Genomic DNA, 17,505 nt, shown 5'->3' on the forward strand with positions numbered 1-17,505 from the left:
ACTGAGCCCAGGCAGGGTCAATATATCTGAGCTACTTGTTTGATGGTAACATCAGAATAACCTTTTTGGGCCCTAACTGTAAATACTTGTTAATTTGCTGGAATAGCCCATAAATTTGAATTATTGACTGTGTACACTTTACAAACAAGAATTTCTCAAGATTTACCATGTTCTTTTTTTGTGTCAAATGGGCTGTGAGGTTTGGATTTGTGTTATTTTCTGTGTAATGACTTTTGTTTTCAAAGGTAATCTGCTCTTAAAAATCTCAAATGACTTCCAGTGTTTTCAGTTTAATATCTAGTTTTATAAATCTCCCTATCTGAAGGTCCTCAGATGACCTGCACTGGAAACCTAATTTTGAGAGGTTTTTTCACATCTCTTCCGTGCTAAAACTTCCAGAATTTCTGTAAGAAATTATGCTCCTGAGTATGTTTTACTTCAACCTAGTTTTGTCAATGTCGTGGTTTGAAAGGAAATGAAGTTTTTTGTGATGGTGTGGGCAATCCAATCAGTGTTCAGATTTAATATTGGCACCTGGTTTGTCCACTGAGGGCAGGATACGCCTCTGAGAACACAGGGGTTAAAAGCTGTGATCTCCCAGGGGAACTTCCTCTTGGAGTCCCGCTTGAGAGTGAGTAGACCCCCCTGCCCAGCTCCTTTGGCTGGGCAGGGGGGGAGGGGAGCCATGTGGCCAGAGAGAGAGGTAGGACAGGCCTGGGCCCAAGGGTGGAGGAGAACATTGCAAGGGCTTCGGGCAGCCATCCTCCATTCCCCCCACCCCCCCTGCGAGGGAGAGAGAGACAGAGCCGGTGCCTGTGGCGGCTGTGATAATGGCCCGGCGTGAAGGAGAAGGGGGGGGTGCCCAGCAGGGCAGCCAAGTGTGGGAGTTGACGAAGTAAACCGGCAGAGAGAGAGAGCTCGGGACTTTTAACCCCTCTGAGGAAGATGAGAACCTTGCAAAAGCTGAGTCCTCCTGAAGTTGATGAGATTGAGAAGCTGTTGAGATTGAGAAGATGTTGAGAAAATTCTAGGTGGGAGGAGATGATGAAGTGGCTTTGGGCTGGACTTTTCTTGTGTAGCCACAGCAGAACCACGGGTGTTTCTGTGCCACAGAGACTGCGTTCTAGGGGGAGGCGATGGCTCAGAGCCAAGAGAGTGCAGTGATGTGGAGGAGTGAACAGAGACGACGGGTGAGGAGGGTGTGGTGGTGCCCTCCACTTCGAAGAAGAGAAGAAGAAGAAGACGATCTCTGTTCAAGAGACCCCTCGGCCCCAGGGGGTGAAATTTGGGGGGGACAAGTGTCCCAGAAGGAGAAGGACTGTGCTCCCTTTGGAACTGGTCAAAGTATCCTTAAAATGAAAAACCCCAGAAGCAGCTCTGATCCATGTGCAGTGGTGAGAGCACTGGACATGGAAGGCGTGTGGCGCAAGAGGGACTTCTCTCTCCTCAAGAGACTGAGAATCGACTGTCTGAAGGGTGGCAATGAAATTGGAAATTTGGTGGGGGGAGGAGGAAGAATTTTGGAAGGTTTTCATCTTATGTTCTATTGTGTTTTGTGTGTCTTCCTTTGTAGTTGTAGGTTAATAAATGTTTTTTTTCCTTTTAACCTTAAGTTGGAGCCTGCTTTGCTCTGTCTCTGATCATATCTCACAGTAGGTGCCAGGGAAGTAGGTGTTCTCGTGGGGGCACTGGTATTGTGCCAGGCTTAAACCATGACAGTCAAAAAGAGCAATATTCTACAATACACAACGAGAACATGCATATTGTACAAAACAGGGTGCAGATCAGCCACTTGAGACCCAAGTCTTCCGAAGGTGGTGAAGATACAGAATAAAAGACAAAAAACACCAGTAAATAATTCAGGCATTACAGCTCAATATGTTACAAAATTTTCATTTATCTAGAGGAAAACTTTCACCTAGACTCAATTTCTACACCTCTCCTTCAAGGCTTAATGATATTTTCCAACAACACAAAATCAATACTGCCATTAAACGTATTATTTGCAATATAAAAGTAACTTAGACTCAAAGGAGTACTAATTGAAATTACTGAATATTTAATCCACTAAAATGGCTGTGCTTAATACTGCTTATATCAGACTGACAATGCATATTTTTTACCTTGTACTATCTCAGGAACGTTTGGGACCACTTTTGCAGATTATAAATTAGTATCCCTTTTCTTTCAAAAAATTTCAACTACAATTAGCATGGGAAGTTGAAAAAGAACATGTGAAAGATGCTGACATAAATGTTCTGCTCTGAATTGTGCATTTCTTCAGCAGACTTAGGTGAAATGTGATATAAAAAACCTTGACATAAACAATATCTGTAAATTTAATGTTTCGCAGTAGTGGAAAATGCAAAAGAATTTGCTATTATAAAATATAAAACAACTTTTAAAAACATTTGATTCTGTAAATAAAATTAATATACGTTATTTCCCCTCCTTTTCTACCACTGGTATTTATCTCTTCATCGAAATTTAGAGTAATAAGGTCAGATTTTAAATGGCTATTCTCCAGACAGAACAATGAATATGACACAAATAATTAACCATTAGAATATGATATTAAAGATGAACTAGGACAACAATAATCCTTAAGATTGTCCGTTGTAGATCAACTGTTTGCCATGAGAAAAAAAACTAAAAATCAAACCCAATAATAATTGCAAGAAGCATGGTTTACATCTCTGTAAATTAGAAAAACAGAATGCCAAAGAAAACACAAATTTAAAATGACAAGGTTACCATTAATTTCTGATTACGTGGTATTTAAATACTTTTCAAATATCATTCATTTACAATAATCTCTCTTATGTTATTACACTGAGTTAGGAGACCCAAGTCCTATTTTCCAGTCTCACTTCTCTTGTGCCTCCATTTCTGGTTTCTTATCTGAAAATGAAGATGGTACCCAAGTGCTACCTTTGCAAAGGTGTTATGAGGGTTAGATAAGTACCATCTATAAAGCCCTTTGAGATCCCTACATGAAAAGCTCTGTAAGACACAAGAAAAGCTCTGTAAGTGCAACATTTTTACTGTAGTTCTTACTATATTTATTTGTTTACTCTCCTCTAGAGAACATAATTCTGAAGAGATTTACATTTGAACTTTGAAAGAATTCTGTCATCTGTCTTTCGAATTGCTCTTAAGGGCTCTGTAGAGGAAAGGCAAATGCTCACAAAAGCACACTCAAATCTTTCCAAAGGTCCCATTCTGCAAGATATTCTGTGGTTCTTGAGCAGCACAGAGCACTCTCAGCTGACTGCACTCATCACAATTGCAAAATTGGGCTTTGGATTTCAGGCGCCAGTCTTCCTATTAACAAGAATCCCAACAGAAAAAGATGTAATTCTACAATTCCTTCACAGTTCCTTGTGAGCTGCTCAGAGATCAGGTGGGCAGAAACAGTTATTGAGTCCTCTGCCTCGGTGCTCATGAGAACACAGATGTACTCTACAAAGTACAGAGAGTAGGTCTTTTTACTGTCATTGATGCTGCAAAACAGAGTGCCCATGGGTCACTGCAGGTATTTTTATTGCATTGCTGGACATTATGGACAGATTGAACATCCCACTGGCTTATCATAAGGTCATTTCTCCCTTGGTTTCTGAAAAAAATAAACTTAAGGCCTTTCAAACAGTTTTATATGGAATTTTAATGCTATTCCTGTCCTTAAGAATGAGAGCATGGAAAGTGGCACATGGGTGAGAAGGAAGGATGGATAAGTAGGAAAGAAAAATGGCAGCAATTTAAAAATAAAATGAAGAGACTCAAAACTTCCCTAAAGTGATATACTATTTTAGAACCTAGTCTGGTAGCCTTTGACCAGATATTTTCTGAGGTGGTAATGGAAGACAAAGGGCTTCCAAAAAACCTCAAAACTAAGACCAAAGCCAAGCAAAAATACCCCTCTAATAACTGCATCAGTTATGGGGAAAGAAGCAAAATGTTTGTTTTGGTCTTCTGATGGTATCTTAAAATACTGCTCATGCAATGAAAATCACTGGTTCAAGTTTATTGAAGACAAAATTGCTCATTCCTGAGGTTCAGTAAACCAACACAGCTAAGAGGCAATATTTTCTCCTTCATTTCAATGCACAATGAGACTTCTTTTTCAAAAAAAAAAAAAAATCCTACTTAGAGTAGACTTCCAACTGTGCAGAAAAAAAAAAGGTAGATAATACTCTGAGTTTTCTCTACAAAAAAGTCTTGTGGAAGAATGCTACTCAGTTGGAAATAAAGTTGCATCAGAAGATATCATTCATGCTAGAGCAGAGTCACAGGACACAGGGAATGCCCATGGCCTCAAGTATCAGGGAAGATGAACAGCATATGCAGTTGGAGTGGTTTAGTGTTGGGTTTTTTCGTTGGTTTCCCCTTCATTATCCACATCAGTAAGGGCATTTCTGTGTCTTAGGGCAGCACAAAAAAACAGAAAAAAGTTTCTTCCCACACTTCAGCTGCATTTTAGGTGATTTTTTCACCAATACAGAAATTTTTTTCTAGATCAGTCCTGGTTCAACAATGCTCTTATTTCAGCTCTGTACATTATTTTGCTTTGTTTAAGATGGATCAAGGATGTGTGAGAAAGTAAAGTAAATGGAGCTTGCAATGCAGGCAGTAAAATTTAAAATATGATAAATTAAGATTATTACTAGTAGAAAAGTGTTTAAAAGTTGTGTTTTAAAAAAAACTTGTAAATTCATTATGTTTAATTTTTGCTTCAAGTTCCCCAACATGCATCCTTAGATTCTCATAGACTTATCTGAAAATCCACTACTTCGATGCAAGTTACTTCTTTTGCACATTTCCATTGGTCATTTTCCCCACATATAATCTCATTTCACTGTGAGAAAAGACAAGAGAATTTGAGAGGAAATTAACAAAAAGAAGAAAAAATAGAAAAAAGAAACCTTAGGTTGGCTTTCTTTATTTCTTTGGAATATAGATGCTAGTGAACAAGAAATGTGGAACGTGAAGTCATCATAGTCAAAAAACACTGTTCACTCAGTAAATCAGTAAATCATCCACCTGGGTATCTCATGAGTAGAAAAATGAAACTTCAGCAGGGAAAATTTAAAATATTGTTAATTAGGTCCTGAAAATTAGAAACATCCTTATTTATGGAGTTTATATGCGATAAAATCTCTGATTTCAGAAAAATATATAGCTGACAATAACAGAGTAATTACAGTCACTGCTTCCATATTGCTGCAAAAATCATCATGATTCAACCTACAGTAGTAATAAAAATAAATTATATTGGGTTTGGTTCATTACTGCTGATCTAATAAAATAAAACAAATTTTAAAAAGTCCTGAATGTTATAGTTTCATAAAAATAACAATTTATGAAAGACTTATTAACAACTTATGTGAATACATAAGAATTCTTGATTAAAAAAACCTTGTGATAAGAAATCATTTTAATTTTATTCCATTCCTCACAGTATTTTTGCCCATGTGTTTTCCTCAGTGAGTGCTTCTCCATAGCTCAGATTTCCTTGATTTAGTAAATGAGACAGGAGGAGGAGTTTATTAACATAAATATTAAATGAATTAGATTCATTTTGAAAAAAGTTCTATGATCATGGGCAATATTACTTCTCTGAGCAGAAAACAAAGAAAACTGTACCATAAGATATCCCAAAGCAAGTTTCTTTCTCTACCTATTCCTTTATAAGAAAACTTAATTTCCCCACCAAACCTGCATGGTGACTGCAAGAAATCAATGCATGGGTCTTGTCCCTCATTAACTAGGCCTATCTGCTGTGATAGAAAATGTGAAGATACATTCGTGTTCTATAATACCAGCTTTAGGTGAGACTACTCATTTAAATGTTTTCTTTAAAACCTACATCAGATCAAGCTGCCTGAATACACCTGTTTGATCAATAACAGTGGACACATCAGCCTACAAAGCATAAGACTTGTGCTCAGATACAGTCAGCTGGAGCTTTGCACCAGCTTCAGGATATGATGTTTTGCTGAGACTGAAGCCCTTCACTTCTGGTGCTGGCAGGAATAGGTCAGACTATCAATCCATAAAAAAAAAAAAATATTGACGTTAAACCCTAAAGGTTTTCCCACTGGACATGGTCTCAGGAACTGGTAACAAAGTGCTCAGATGGTTCACCTGTTTTGGAGAGTGTTATGCAAACCACCTTTCTGATGTTCCTTTATAGATAACATCACTGTCACAAGAAACAGCTTTTACTTTATCTTAAGTGTTCCAGAAGAACATAATTGAGCTTTGAATGCAGCTGGAAGCTTGGTAAACAGTGTAGAAATGCCTCCAAAATATACATGTTATATATGTTATACATATATATAGAACATGTTATATCTATAAACCACATATATATATATATGCTATATGTATACAATATGTTATATATATCTATGTTATATATGTTTTATATATATAAATATATATGTTAATTCCCAAAATTCAGTTGAAAACCAGAAATCACAGATGATACTTCAAGCCCTCAATGGGAGAGGATAGCATGAATTGCTTTGACACTAAGTAATCTTTGCTAACTAGGGATGCAGATTCCATAAGCATTGCCAGCATTATTCATGGTAATTCAATTATAATTGATTTTTCTTTAAAATTCCAGTTAGTTGACAAAATTTTGCTTAAATTTAAAAAAAATCTCAAAAGACAATGTTATGGAGGGATGCCAAAAATCTGCATTGGTCTGCAGGGGATAAAACCACCAAAGCATTTAGAAGTAGCTGGAGACTATATTTTGTAGAGAGAATTAATCTCTTTTTTCCTGCAAGAAAAGATTTAGAGAACCTTTGGATTAAGTTAAAGCAGAGGATCAGCCTGAGTTCTGTAACCATGGATTTCTGCATGTCTGGAACAGGTTATTTCCCAGTCCCTCACTGACACCTAGTCCAGGATGAGGGAAAGATCAACAAACAACAGAAAAGGGAATAAAATCAAGTGTTTAGGAGACCAGTGAGAAATCCAAGTCAATGTAACAGGCCAGTGCTGTGCAGAGCTCAGCAAAATCTGTCTCCCTGCCAGCAGATGGGCAGAAAATTCCTGATACCCATTAGTAAAAGAAGCAGTTTCAATCTAACTGCCATGGTAAATGGTATCCCATTATGATTTCTGAAAGGACAGACAAGGCATGAAAACTCTCCAAATGTTCTGTATGAGAAAGATAGAACCATTCCATACTTCCTGAAATATTCAAAATTAAAATGACACGTATCGCATTCAAGTGGCCATTGCCATAAATGTTGTATATCACATATACCATGTATGAAAAACCTTTGAGCAGCAGCAAGCAGCAGAAGAAAAAGGAAAGAAAAATTCCTGAACAAAGATTTTTGGACTAATGGTGGAGAAGTTACTCACTGCAAACTCTAAATACCTTGATAGTGTTTGGTAAGGTTTTTAGAGGGAAGAAAAGGATGTTTGAGGAGTAACTGTCCCTTAGTAGCATGTGTCTCATTTATACTTTTTCCTTAGGTAAAGATTATTATTATATCAAAATTTATCAGTGGAATGCACCATTAAGTTGTGAAGGCTCATTCTCTCAAACACTGCTCTTAATGCAAACATGGACTGGGCATAGGCTGTAAAAAATATTTTTCTATTTAAGAACGTGAATTTGCACACATTCAGAAATATTCATGTATCTTTTCTGTAAACTACAAAAACCTTACAAAACCACAGCATAATCTGGGTATATGAGCACCTACTTTGCTGTTTAACAGAGATAATAGAAGAGTTGGAAGCAACAGGATCAAGGGAATTAGAGGAAATGCTCATTAAAACAAATTTAAAAGGTCTAATGATTAAAATATTGATTAATTAGCCAAACATTGATTAACAGTCACACTTTATCAACTACAAAGGTTCTAATTACTGCACCATTATTCCATAGATTGACCTGCTCTCTCTTGTCACTTACGATGAAGAACAATTTTTATTAAGTGGGTTTTGGATTTTTGACCTGTAAAATTTTAATAGGGAGTGCAAAAACGGTGTCGTGTGTGGTTTGGCATTTTAGTCACTGAGGGACTCATAGTTACTGTCTCTACTTAACCAGAGGCACAGAAGTGCAAGAGGGATGTGAATACTCAGGGATTAAAGCCCTCCCACAACTTCCCAATCATGAGAGAGAGATGCATTCAAAATTGCTCTAAGACTTCAGTGAAAAGAGAAACTCTATGATCCTAAACTCTATTGACAAATAACAACAAAGTGTTCTTGTTAACCAGACAAATCCTGTTTGTAAAGATATGGAAAGATTCATTGGCAAAATATAAAATTAAAATCTCTTCTAATTTCTGCACTTACTCCAAAGCAACCCAATTTAGCCTGGAGATTTAACCATTTCGCCATTCACAGAAAAATAAAATAAAACCAAATCAAACCAAAACAAACAGAACCAACCTCCCCCCCTCAAAAAAACCAACAACAAGAAATCAAAGAGTAGCTCTAGAAGTTCACCTACCAAAATACTTCCTGCTACAGCAATCCAAATCTCAGAAACTGCTTCACACTTGAAAACTATTTTCCAGAAAATTTATGGAGGCCTTACATGAGACTATCTTGCTGATTTCAATAACTGTCCATTTAAATCTGTTGATGTAGCGTTTAAACCTTGCTTCACAAAAGAGAGAGGCTAATACACACACGGGGTTACACTCTCAATATAACTGTCTGAAAGTGATGGTCTGGATTTACTCCTGATGAGATCAGCTCTAAGGCCAGAAAGCAGATTTATAGTATGAACATAAATGAGCATGGAGGAGGGGGACCTTTTTGATCATACATATGCTTGTCAGGCTAAAACTGCTTAAGACCTCATTGCCAAATAAGCAAAAGCAAGTCTCGTACAGCCAGCGGAAAATGGCATGAGGAGGACAAGTCCAAACAGATGCTCCAGGCTGACAGCTTCAATAGCCAAATCCTGGTAAAAGAGCTGGAAAAAAAATGGCATCCAGGTGCTAACAGAGTTTGATTTCCTTGAGACTAAACTTAGTGGTTCTCAGAAGGGCAAGTATAGAACTGCCTGTATCATTCTTCAGCAGCTTCAAGGAAAAAGAGGAACTACTGCCAGTCCAAGGTCTGAAACTACCTCAGGTTCTGCATATTGAGGAAATCAGTGCTTCACCCAGGTAGTGATACTCAAGAGCAAGTGAAGGAATTAATACTGTAGTAAACAGGGAGATGTCCTTGGCCATCCCACTCCATCCTCCTGTTACACTGTTTGAACCAAAACAATTCCTTTACTTCTACCCTCCACATCAGCAAACTAAAAAACATTTCATTTCCATTATATACCATATGGTCTCTTGATTTGCCTTCTTGATTTTTTTTACACCAGAAAAGCTGTTATATTTGTAATACAATTATAACTTAAATCCACAAGACAGTTTACTGCATAATCAGAAAGGTCTGCCTGAGTGTTATTTTGCTGTGCCAAGGTTTATGGATTTTCTCAGGTTATTCAATGAGAGGGGAAAAAAAAAAAGAGGGGGCGGAGAAGGGGGGAAACTTTTTTAGAATCCTTCTCCCTTCCTACGTTCATACACACCCAAAATCTACACAGTAAGAAATTCCATGATAGGCCACCTAAAGGTATTTCAGACTAAAAGTCAGAAAAGTATCTCTCTTCTAGTTACATTACCTTGCCCTTCAGCCCCCCCAGAGCAATAGGAAGAGGCAGAGTTTAATGACTATCGCAGTGCACATCAAATCCTGGACTTGCTTTCAGTTTTGCACATGCAGGCCAGGCTGAGACAATGACACCTGAGAGGAGAATGGTCCCAAGGTGTCATAGAAAGTTCATCTCAATGAGACTTGGCTTATTGCTGCTGGGCCACACAAGTCTTCTCAATTCTTTTAACACCATGCTTGGGACTGTAGCACCCTCTGAGGGAAACCAGCATCTTTGTGAGATTAACAGCACTACACAACCACTCCTGACTTGCCTTTTTCCCTTCAGGATACAACTTCCCCAAGATTACTTGTAAGGGACAGTTCTTGTGTACGTTTTTGCTTTTGTACTTTAAGGTACAATTTGCCGTGCCTACAATGCAGTTCTTTGCACTAAGAACACAAGAATATGATCCTAACTGGAAAGAAACATAATAGAACAAAGGTTTAACAAGCTGTCCCCTTTGCCATTATGATGGGATTTGCAGTCCATAAGGTTGATTTTACTGTAACAAAGTGCAACTATTGCTTCAGTGCCGCAGTGAAACTCCAGAGTCGAGTGTGTTCAAGACTAAAAACCTAAATCCCACATTTAATGAATTACTACACACTACTTACAGGTAGCTCAGATATACAAGCCTGTACAGAGTTTTTGCAAGATGTAGTAGCATTCTGAATGCATACCAAATTTAAGATAATGCTAAGGTACCAGCAAAAAACAGAAAAACATGTGAGCAATCAGCAAGACAACCTATCTGCCCAACAGTACTTCTGAAGAGAAATATTAGTTCTTGTTTGAGGGTAAAAAAGAGGGTTGTGAAAAAATTGCCTTAAAAAGAAGGAACCTTTTGATCATCACTGATAGGGAAAAAAACCTTTACAATTACACTATGTTTGCTTCATCTAAAGATTCCTTCCTGACTGCTCACTGCTAAGATTTTACTTCCTCCACTACCCCCTTTCTCCAATTTGAGATTTTTTTTCTCTCTTCACCTCATGATTTTGTGAGATCATCTAGTCTTCTGCTCTTCAATTTAGCAAGTGCCTTCCTAATCAAATAAGTTCTCCCACCCTCCACCCCAAAAGCATACTACCAATGAAATGCTAATTAGTAATGTGAACAGTAAGTATTTAGGAAGAACCTTTTTCATGTTTGAGCTTTTAGTCTAAAAACATCCCATTCTTTGGTGGGGTACTATTCTAACAGTGATGTCTTGACACTAACTGTAGCAATGTTTCTACAAATGTATTAATTTTCTAAATTTAGATATAACCCTATCCAACACCATTCAGCTGTATCTGATTATGAACACTTGTCAGTGCTATTTCAGAAAAAAAAAAAGTACAAGCAATACTGATTTACGTAATCTAAAAAGTAAGAAAAATTCTGCAAATAAGCATTTCTGGCCATGTTTCACAAGATACCAGAGAGACTTCAGAAAAAATGTGCTTAAATTGAGACAGATCTAATGGTTTGATTTAGAGGAATTATTTTACAGACAAAGAATAGAATCAGTGAATTGTTCAGCACTATTAGAAACTGTCTTTTAAATTCAGGTTTGCATTTCAATCGGTGCTGTTTCCATCTCCTATACAAAAGGGTTACTAGAAAAAACCCTATAGACAGAAGCAATCTAAGTGCATACTGTATGCCACAAGACTGGTACAGGCTCCAGGATTTGTCCTTCAATCCAGCAGCTGTGGCTACAGGCTCCTTTTCCATCTCCCAGAAACTGCTGCTTGGCATGATCAATGATCAGCATATAGTTGAAAGCAAAATATCTTCAGTTCCCTTTCATGTATTCTCAAACCAAGTTCATTTCCTCTACTAACAGACATGGAAAACTCCATCTGGGGACCTTTAGGACTACTTTAATACAAACATGGTAATTATTTTTTGCATGCAGAAGCGCTATCTTAAAGGTAGTAACTTAGCAAAGTAAGCTTCTGCTTCATATTCTAACTATTTAAATATCTATAGTTGTGTTTCTCTTAAATTTGGTTCAAGCATGCTATGCTATTTTTAATACCAATTTTCTTAATATTGTGGTCACTCCCAGGTTTAGGAAATGTTTGTATCTCAGGCATGATTAGGTAGATTTAGTTGCTGGAAGGAAATAGTTCAGTCCCCTCTTTTAAAAAATAAACATATGCATGCAAAAGCAGCATTTACACACATCTCTTCAATTAGACCCTGGTGAAACACAGAGAATGAAGTTGATCCTTGTGTGTAGTGAGAACATAAAGCTTTATGTACCACTTAAGTCTTTAAAACAGTGTTTAAGTAGGAGTTAAGCATAATTTTTTTTTCAGGCACTCTTCATGGGGTAAAATTTACTAACAGAAGGCTTGAATAACTTGAGCAGAGGGCAGTAGGGGCCACACAAAAGGAAGGAGTAGGGAATCATGCCTCAACATGGTAACTGTTGGTAAAGGTCAGCTTCCTACTGACAATAAAGTGCAGTCACTGTATTTATCTGGTAGATCCCTGTAACAATGGCTGGTAATCTACAGATAGCTTTTTAGAAAGGTTTGAGCAGTGGCCTTCACTCAGCATAACTATTATTCTCTAAAAAGTTTCTGTGTTCAGTTCTCATGTGCCCCAAACAATACAACACTGAAGGAACATTAGGAGCCCACAAAATCATATATGGTAAAAATATAAGCTCCAAACTATGTTTTTAAGAAAATACCCATTTTAATTTTCAAGTTCAGTGCCTGGTAATGTCTAAAATCATATTTTCTACATTGTCAGTGGGGAACTTTCCCTGGAGGCAGTATTGTATAATCATTTAGAAGAGACACAGCACTCATCTGCTCAAAAATATATGCAAGAACCAACAGAAAACAAACAACAAGGGGGCAAAAAAACCACAGACTGATGAAACCATACTCTGGTGTAGACAAAAATTGGCAATAGTTAGGCTATTTGCCACTGTAAGCTAAATGTCATCTATTCTTTGAGTTATGCCATGGGTCTTTTTTGCTCAGAGTTTACTTAAGACATGTTTAACTCTGAACCCTCTAGCTTTTATCTGTTTGCTTTATAATCTCAGCGTTATCCAGACTTATTTTTTTAGCACGTACATCCACCCACCCAACCAGATACACACATGGACAGGGAAAAATAAGGGATTTTTTATCCTTATGGTATTTTGGCAGCATAATGGGAATAGACAGCAACTACTTTGTGTTACAAATTTGAATGTGAAAATTCAGAAAACCTCCTTGTATTAAAAATGAATTAACTGTGTGATTATTAATTGTGCATATTCCAATCCCTTTGTGCTGTACTGCATGTTTCTTGAATCTCATTTGAATCCTTTGGCTAAGTAATGTGTCAAGGGGGGTAACTAGCCTGAATGCCTGGGTTATTTAAAAAGCAGGACAGCACTTCCAGATTAGAATACCAATGAGTGGGGTTAAAAAGGCTCTACTATAGTTGGAGGGCAGCTCTCAGTCTGAGTAGTACCTGAAAAGGACCTCTATGGACTAATTTTCAGAATCACATTGTAATGTGGGCTCATGTCAATCATCAGAACAGACAGCTTCATCCCATGATATAAACTAGTTATACATTCAAGAGCTGCCAGAGGATCTTCATTAAAAAGGGACTTAGCATTAAAAGAAGAAGGTTGTTTTATTATAATACTTCAAACACAGTTTTTTGTTTTATATGTTCTTAGAAATATTTTTTGTTCTTCATGATATCAAAAAAAGTGCCACAGAAGCAGCAAAAACATTAAATATTCCAATTTTTAATGGGAATCAAGGTAGCTTTCTGGTTTAAGGCATTAAAATCATATACATTTTTCTAAATATATTCATGTATTTGAATAACAAAAAGAAGTCTCTAGATGTAATAGGAGGATGTTTTTAATCTTTTGTGAGAAGGGATTTGCAGAGCTGACTACTCAAGGTACAATATCTACTGGCAAAGTATATCAGTGAGAGCTTTATACATATAAATTTGTATAAAAGCTTTGGGCTATCCACAAGCTTCCAGATACCAGTTAGATATTACAATCCATGTCATTAAAATTTAATATGATTGTGTTAAGAAGAAAACATTAATAACATCCATGTAAGTAAATCATTGACACAGTAATCTAGTATTTCAAAAAACCTTAACAGGGGTTTATCAAAAAATAAATAGATAAATGTATCTATTTACCTATATGCGTATCATTTCAAAGAACCTGATTTAAATATAATTTTACAAATCATGCAGCTTCTTCAAAGTAGCTGGGAGTATCTTGATCTAAAATTGCTGTTGCCTATCTGCTTCATACCAGGATAAATAGTTTATAGGAATCTAATTGAAATTAGGTGTTCCTTTTGGAGCAGGATATAGTGACCAGTCTAATATAATTTTCTGTGGTGCTTTTAAGCTATAGTACTTATACTCTGCATTGTTTCCTGTCCTGAAAAGTGATCTCCATTTGCAGCCTTTTTCCTTTTTTTAAAATCAGCTCAAAAGTCTTCAAAAATAGGACACATTCTTAGTAATAGTAATTCTGAGATTTTCATTGCACAGCTCTTCCCATTTTCTATTACCTTCACAATTATTAGCTAATTAATTATTAACAAGTTAATGAGTTTTTCTATTGCCCTCATTACTGTAATATCTAACACCTCTCAAAAATTTCAAAATTCCACTTCCAAACTGCCTGTGAAGCAGGAAATATTGTGTGTCCCCCCCTTCCCCTCCCATTTTAGAGATGAGAGACGGCAGCACAAAGGATTTAATTTCTGTATGCACATTTTGTAACGATGATAACATTAAAAGCTAATAGGAATGCTTTTAAAACAAAGTTATTTCAGTCATCATTGGCAAGAAGATTAAGAAACCTGGCACAAAGAGACTTAGGTAAATTTAACAAGGTTACAGGGGAATCAAATTATTAATTAAAACTGAGATGTTCTTGTCTCCTATTTCTCTGGACAGACCACTAGACTTTCCATATTTATTTTTCACGTAAATCAGCTCTGATGGGTTACAACAGTAACAGTACATGATATGATAATACAAGATATATATTGCATTTTTCAGTGATCCTCTTCAGATATTTCTCTGGAAGCAGTATCATTAAAAATGAGTTTCAAGAGCTTAGAAAACCCTCCCCCGGTGAGTGAGCTCTAGCAAACTCACATGAACCCAGGGATATCTTAATTAAAGTCTTTCTGATGCTTGAAGATAAAACAGACGTAACAATTCTTGCTCTTTTGGGTTCTTAAAAGAACTCTTTTGAGGCCACCCTCTCTCTCTCTGTCTGCCATGCTGAAGCCTTGAATTTCACATAAACACGCACAAAATATCCACCTCAAAAAAATCTCTACAGAATGAGAGCATGACAATTACTTTGAAGTGCTAGCACCTTTGCTAGCCCCTGTCCTTGGAGCAGTTAGCGGTTCAATCTTTGATTTGGCCTTTATCACTGCCTAACAGGTAAATGGCATACCAATCTTCAGCCCAAAATACGCACATTTGGAGGACTTGTACAGCATAGTTCAAATCACTGGCACAGGGCTCTTTACAGCACTATAGAACCACGAAATTAAGGGAACAATGAAAGCCTGCATTGCTGCAGCAAATTATTTATAAAGAATACATGGTGGCAATGAACAGGATCATAAAGGACTTGCATCCAAAAAATACTCAGTGGGACTGCAGCTGCTGCCAACCATCTGTAGGGAATCTATACCTCTTACTAAACTTGTGGAATCTCCAAACACCTGTACCTCCCAAGATCAAAACTTAGAGTAACATCATCTTGTATTCAGCATGCTTCCAAATTGGTACAATAGCTGAAAATATAAATCTTTTTGACATTATTTGACTCTACAGTGGGTATTGCTGGATGCTTCATGTTTCAGAGCACGAACAATTATTTTTTTAAAAAAGTCTCCTGCAGGGCTAGTCCAACTTTCTTTCTTTGGTTTGTTTTTTTTTAGAAAAAACCACTATGCATTGTATAGTTTTATATCGCTTGCAAGAATTTGCAGAGCTTATTCTGGAAGAAGAACCTATATATTACAAACTGAATTTTTATTTTTGGTAAACCATGCAGATGTGTGACAGATTCCCATCAAATTATACATCTGATTACCCTCGACACCTCACTTAGAGTGCAATATATTCTGTGCATTGTCTTCCTTTAAGCCCATGCTCACCTTGTCCATCTCTTTGCCATTTTCAATATGCTGATTACAACAACTCAGAGGTTTCAGCACTATTTAAAATACATAAATCCCTTTGCATGTGATTTCCAAAGAGGCAGCAATACCAGTAAATTCAAGATTAAACACTATTCATTTTAATTTATGTTTTGTTTACATTTATATTGTAATATGTTTATCCTGAAGGTAAAACTTCCAATGCCATTCACCTGTCATCCATGAACCATGTACTGCAGTCTCTCTACTTATGGAAAGAGATGAGGGGCAGGTATGAAAGGTCATTATTTCGGTGAACCATTCTGGACACATATATATTTTTCATACCACCAGATTATATGATATTGTCTTCTAATTTTACCTGTCTGTGTCTTAATAATAAAGGGTTATATTTAGAAGTTGTCATTGAAACCTGCAGTCAAAAACGTGTAAAAAATATATTCTAGAAAAAAACCTACGTAATCCATCAAGTATCAGACTGCAAGCAGACAGAACACTTAGAGACTTGAATGAACGGAGGTTATCAGAATCCTTTGGAAGGGATTTCTTGACACCACTCAGAGAGCAACACTGGAAAAGGCCTATATGTTAATAAAAAAGAAAAATCCTCAACTGCTTCTCTTTGCCACATAAATTTACCTAAGGTTTGACTAAGCTGATGGGTTTCACAGACAGACATGACAGCTAGAAACCACAGGTTCCCTGGAGTGCATCAATGCCCAATAAGAAATGCTTTGCTACAGAGAACAAAAACTTCTTTTAGGGAAATAGAGGCAAAAAGTGAATCCAAAGCAACCAAAACAGTTACAAGAAACAGCTTGAGGTAAAAAATCTGACAGGCTTGTTAGGTCATTCCAAGTATTAGTGAGCATTTTGTTCTACCCTAAAAGGATGGAAAAAGGGATAAAGATGCTATAGCATCCATGTTATAGAAGCAGACATTAATCAGTTTTACAAAGGCAGTATTATTAAACTCAGCCACTTTTCATTACTTATTGCAAAGAAAAGCCATTTTTGTCAAAACCGCCTCAAAGAAATTGGCAATTTCATCCATTCACAAAATGAGGGTTCTAGTTCTCAGATAGCTAAAAATTCTTAACACCCTTCAACAGCAGCTAAATGTATATATATAATATATAACTACTACTTAGCCAGCATTTTGTATTGTAGAATGTAGAATGATCCTCATTTCGTATATGAGATCAAGAGATTGCTGCTAGAATTATCTTCATACAACATGAAATTAGTAGAAAAAATATTACTAAACTAGTGATATCCAATTATGCAAAAACTCAAAATTAAATCTTTTTGATGTAGAATTGTTCTTAAATTTTTATGCCTGAGTTAAATTTTCATTAAGAAAAAAACCTCAAATCATACATCTTCTCAGAAAACCCATTGAAGCTTCCAAAGACAAGAACTTCCTAAAGAGTGATAGACACTTCAGTAGCTGCAAATATCCTTAAGTAAGGAGCCCATTTTTTCTACAAATGGCTTAAAGGGTTTTTGAGAAACATTAGGAAATTAATAATCTGAATGAAGCTTTTTTAAGGAAAAAAAAAGGGGGGGGGGGAATGTTGTCCATATTTTACATTGTTATTCTACTTCCCAATACTTAGGGAGTATTGAGTT

Source organism: Serinus canaria, chromosome 7 (assembly GCF_022539315.1).
Source record: "Serinus canaria isolate serCan28SL12 chromosome 7, serCan2020, whole genome shotgun sequence".
Lineage (NCBI taxonomy): Eukaryota > Metazoa > Chordata > Aves > Passeriformes > Fringillidae > Serinus > Serinus canaria.